The sequence below is a fragment of the Temnothorax curvispinosus genome, unplaced genomic scaffold, assembly GCF_003070985.1.
Source record: "Temnothorax curvispinosus isolate PA1 unplaced genomic scaffold, ASM307098v1 QBEX01015766.1, whole genome shotgun sequence".
Lineage (NCBI taxonomy): Eukaryota > Metazoa > Arthropoda > Insecta > Hymenoptera > Formicidae > Temnothorax > Temnothorax curvispinosus.
Window position 1 is genome coordinate 217,379 of NW_020225546.1, and position 6,000 is coordinate 223,378.

The 6,000-nt window shown below is 37.9% G+C and overlaps 1 protein-coding gene across 11 annotated transcripts in view; it reads right to left on the reverse strand.

Moving 5' to 3' along the window:
- LOC112466022 (multidrug resistance protein homolog 49) overlaps nt 1–6,000 on the reverse strand; it is a 52,258-nt gene that overhangs the window by 21,037 nt on the left and 25,221 nt on the right. The window lies entirely within an intron of this gene.

The window sequence follows — 6,000 nt, forward strand, 5'->3', positions numbered from 1 at the left end:
TCTTCTGCGGTCCGCGACTCTCGAGACACGTGTCCAGGGAATCGGCAATTTATTATTTTACGACTCGCGAGGATGGTTCGGATTAATCTTTGTTACTATAAAAATTAGCCTCTCTTCGAGATAGGAACTAAGAATCTCCACGGATAGTCAGAGAAAAAAAAACGTGCAGGATTATCAATTAATATTTATTTAGATTATCCAACAAAAGTATCCTTGCGTTCTTTTTAGAGATAAAAATAACACAAGAGATAAATAGAAGAATATGACCACATTTTGAGAATATTTTGTAGCTATCTCTAATTACTCATTCGTCAAATTTACCCAATTAAGTAACTGGTATTTCTCGTATGTATTTTTGGTGCCAAAAAGCAAATTTGAATAACAGAACCGGGCGGAATGCGCGTCGCGATATTTTTTTCTGCTCGTAAAAATGAGTATCTGTTTTCGCCGTTTGCCTACTCTTGCTGGTTTCAATGTAATTAACACGACGTTCCGTCACTACCTACCGCTGCTTTGTGGGCCTTGGGGTTCGTTAAGCTCGGCAAATTAATTTCCATCGTACTTTCAAACCCAACCGCGATTCTTGCGGTTCGCCAGTGAATGCGCCGCGTTACGAAGTGCGCCGGGCTCGTAATGCAGCGATTCACGACCGCGCTTCCGCATCCGTTTCGTCGGTCCTCCCTTCTTCCTCCAAATGGGAGATGATGCCACGGGGAGGCAGAAAATGTGGACGTGGAAGTGCCAAAGCCGCGGAGGAAAACGTAACACGGGTTATTCGCTTAGCGGTAAATTAAATCTAACGAGTCAGAGAGAAAGTATTTGCGCGCAATGTCTGACTCGTGCGGAACACGAACCGTACGGGCGAAAACTAAAATCTACGATCAACATTTTCCGCCGGGTTTCCGATTCGTTTTCGACTTTGATCGCCTTTGAATCATTCGGCTGCGCGCTTTTCAACGGATATGGAGTTGACTTTTTCCCGGCGGAAATTTTGCGGAATGTCAAAAACTTGTTTACGGCTTCTCTTGCTCTTTGAAAGCAGATTTTTTAATAATTAAGCACTAAATTAAATTTGTGTAGCTAAAAAAGTACAGTCCGCATGCAATTAAACAATTAAACATTTTTTTCTGTCTAAGCTAAATCACAGGAGATGTTATCAATCATTAATCGTTAATCTGACCAGTGATTCTCCGAGTCATAATAGTACAGGTCAGATAGTGGCTATCAATTAAACAAGACAAGATTAGATTCGATTTGCTTCGCCGTAATGCAATAACTTAACTATGAGTCAACTGGCTCGCCATTATTGTCTGACTAACTGTTCCACGTTTAGCTTTAACGCCAAATTCGTTGTCACAAAGTCTTCACGGGGAATTCAGCATGCGAATTATACAACCCTCGGGGAGTATCTTTATTCATAATACATTCGTGTATAGATACAGCGATGTTGCAACTTACGAAAGACGAAGGGAAGATCGATGGCCGCGTGATACATCATGTCAGAGATTAATCTAAGATTTGATATCTTCGGTAGAGAGGGAGAGCGAACTTCCACGTGCGAGGAAAAAGGAAATGCCTTGGATGAACTTCGTTAACTGATGGTGAAATGTGGCGGAAAATTGCGAGTTTCTTCCATAACAAGGAACAAGTAATCGCACAACAAATAGATCCGTAGATAGAAACAGAGCTTCGTACAAAACTGGATGGATCGTAGATAGATACATAGGAAGATATTAATTTCTTAATTATATATATAAATCTGCTAATTTAATTTTTTAACTACGCAGGAGACATTTAATTTTAATTTTCACGTGCACATCAAAGCATCAGCCACACTCACAATTTTACCTCCGACTACAGCCGTACAAAGACGACATGATATTCGAAGAACCTTCTCGCGACGGAGTTTTCGAGATATTTTACTTCTCTCTTTCGGCGTACGTCGCGACGAAAGGACGTACGCCGTTGCAAACTTTAACGTTTCGAAATAACGAGATAAAACGAGGTAGGAAATTTGGTTTGTGCCGGCAACGTTCTTTCAGAAGCTAATCGATTCGTGGCCACCGTGGGACCATTTCGCAGGATCATCCCTACTAAGGCGAGGTTTTATCCGCCGGGATACGCGGAGTATCTCGATGTAACCTGCGAAAGGAACAACTGACTTCACCCCAGGAGACACCGCGCCTCGGAAATACGATGGAGAGAAAAGTCGTGAAACGAGTTCTCTCAGTAGTTCTAACGCGTACGGGTCAGCCGCACGTTGGATATACGGGAGCGGAGTGGTAAATTTTGTGAAAATCGATGAAAATAGTGCGACATTCGAGAAGTAACGTCCATCTACTCCGGCCAACGATGCTCCGTTGCATCGTGAATAAAATAAATGCAGCGCAAGCGTTTCTCCGATCGCGAGATAAATACGTGCTTATCAAACTTGAAAACTTGAAAACTTTTTTATAAATTCAATAACGTCTATTCCTTCGTCTTGATTCGGTAAAAGAGAAAAATAGACGACAACTAGACTTTAATTACATTCTGAGTCAAGTTGGAGACGCGCGACGAGTTAACGAAAATGAGATGGAAAAAAGGAAGATTTATCTCATTATTTCTTAAAGGAGATTTTATTGTTCTGCATTACGTTCAATTTCTAACGATGAACTAAACAGCGACGATTGCAATCGCGGCATTGAAATTAAAGCGCTCGCTTAATGAAGGGGATTAGAGCCGTACAGTCTCTTCGTCAGTAACAAAGCTCAAAATCCTCGTCTCAACACTTGCAACTAAGTATCCTTGACTTGTCGACCGTCCAATCCCGTTACGAGAGTTCCCAGTTTAATACTGTTACAAGAATCAACGTGAAACAGACTTGTCCACAAGAATCTTCCTCGTTTCATACTGGTAGTCTGAACGTTATCTTTATATAGAACATCTAACATCGAATTCCCCGTAGTAGTAATTTCAGGACATCGGTTATGCAAAAGATCCTGAGAAGATTGAGAAAGAGAAAGAGAGAGAGAGAGAGAACGAAACAAATATGCATTATACCCCATTTATATTATAAATGAGAAACAAGATGTAACATAATAAAGAATTGATAATATTGTCGAAATGACAAGTCTGCTGAAATCATAAGAATATGTTGAATATAATGTGCTTATTTATAACTCCGTGTTTTTGATGAGTTATTTTTATCTTCACGATTATTATGTTAATTAGCACGATTTTGTATCTCTTGCCGATTAAGAGACATTATTAACAATTGTAATCATGATTCACGTGTCGCTATCAGTCGTAATACTCATATAACAGAGAAAACCAATTGTGCGAATTTGCTTGTCACGAAATCTTTTGACAGATGTGCTCAACGTACCCGTCTCTTTTTAAAGCTTTAAATAAGTTTATGGACACCCTGTCAATCTCAATTCCTTGCGAATGTAACTTCTGTAATTATTCAGAATTCAAATTTCATGTAAATTTCATCAGAGGTTATAAAAATCCAGAAACTGATCACTATTGCATTGCAAGAGAGGCAGAAAATACTGTTAACAGATAAACTCTGATAGTCATTAAGCCGGAAAAAAATACTACTAACATTTGGACAGTCACTCTAAAGTAGATTTCATCTATGCTATCTTATCAAAATTTGACAGTGGGCCTGCGCAAAGTCGCAGTTTAAGCTGGATACGATCGCAACTTATATAATGTGATTAATAGAATGTTGCCAATAAAGAAAATTAATTAAGAAAAGATTAATGTCAAAATCATCAATAAATCTCAGATTAATTCGGATAATTACGCGATGTTTATGCATCACTAACAGATCAACCATTTATCACGAGTTTCTGTGATTGAGAATAAGTGACTATTGAATTGCGGATGGAAAATGAAGTTTGATAAAAAAAAAATAGAATTGCATATTTCAATTGCTTTTGATGCTCAGAGGTATTTGCACGCGCACGTATGCAGACAAAAAGCTATACGTAACACTAGAGAGCACTTTACAAAAATACGCGGGTTTGATAATCACATTATATAATGCTATTGAATACTAAAGACAGATAATTGATAAATTAAAATATATTTGCGATTATAATGACGAAAATAATGATGACATTGCTAGCAAAGGCCGCTAGCAACCGTCAAGTGTAATTGCAAATGAGCATTGGTATAAAGACTGATACGGCACTCTTCTTATTATTAAGGAATCTTCGTTAATATTCTTTAACAGAAGTTTTTGCATTCCCTATACATAAACCGTACATAAAATAAATATCCATGTATTCATTTTGGAGTATTGTTCTGCAAGGTACTGCTGATTACTAGTATGTATACAAGTTTTTATGATCACCTTCAATCATTTCAAATAGTAAGCACGACTAGAGGAAGCGGATAAGATAAATATCATTGAACGACGTATCACTTATGTATACGACGTGTCACTTTTCTATAGCAAGACTGTTATTTCTTCAATACGAAATTTTAACTCTCGCTATAACTTTCTAATAAAGTACTTTGAGAGATCTATGTTTATGTAATATTTTTATCTTTATCTATTTCTGCTTATAGAACATACTACTAAAATTTGTGCGGAAAAATTTAGGACACCCTGTATATATTTGCGTGTCAATTGCGACGTAAAACAGGCTCTCATGAGAGATAGATAATATCGTGATGAAATTCGTTTATCGCTTTGCGAAATCGCGAATTCTTGATAACGTTTGTACAGTGTGGATGCCGTATACTTGCTTCACGATAATTTCACAATCAAACACACGCAATCAACGATCTTGCTATTTTTATTTCCGGCAAATATTTGACGTATCATTGTCAATTCACTCTCGAATACAATCCAGTAGGCGGAAACTGTGAATGTGTGCACTTCTTCTTTACAATGTTGCTTAACAGAATCATCAGAAGTTCTTCAAAATATAGTTCTATAACGTCATAGAGACAAATGTTCGAACAAAAAAATACTTCTGTCATTAAAATATTAATCTTCTTTACATAAAAACATAATTAATACCACGTGATTAATAAATATTGTATTTGTAACGCTTTAAAGACTTGCTGAAGTCGGATAAGTAAGGAACAAATATCTAAATAGAAATTTTACACGCCTAGCATACATTTTGATAGCTTCGAATATTATTTTATAACAATCTAAAAACAGAATTTTAGAGTTATCCAAAATAATCATATAATCGTATAGTCGTAAAGCACTTGATATATTTTTTAGCATCGTGTTTGCAATTTAGTTTCAAGAGGACTTGAGTGCACGATATAAATGTATTACCCGCTTACTCACACATCAACAAATTTATTTTTAGGAGCCAGCTGGTACTTCCTTTTTAAAAGTTATACATACAAAAAAGAGGAGAACGGTGCTGTGCGTCAAGCGGATTCAATCGAAAACTTTGCCGGGAAACTTGGCAGCAATGGTTAAAAGATCGTTGGTTTCTTCGTCGAAGGAGCGGCGCGATAAAAATAGATCGATCCGGGTTGCCTGGCAATAGCCAGACTTTATCGCTACGACGAAAAGAGGAGCTAAGTGCTCTTCGAGAGCGTTCGAATAATCGCGAAAATTCCTAATTTGCGAAATGTATCAGATAGAGGCGAATAATCGTAAACAATCTTAATCATTTGAATCGCGAGCCATGGTACCCGATATCGGATGATTCGATCCCTATCCAATAGAAATATGAAGCAGTGCAGTCGAACGTAATTTATGTAGCACGTAAAAAGAGATGGAGAAAGAGGAGAGAGAGCGAACGCAGTGATATCGGGCGATATCAAAGGTACCTGATTAACCTGACTACAGATTACAGGCTGTAGGCAGACATTGGTCTTTGATGCTGCTCTCGATTTCCTATTACATCTACTCCTATTACGCATGCGGTCTTGGTTGTTTACTCGCTGGATGTACGCCGTAGTCCATAATTAGAGCGTATGTGAGAGTGAGAGAGAGAGAGAGAGAGAGAGAGAGAGAGAGAGAGAGAGAGAGAG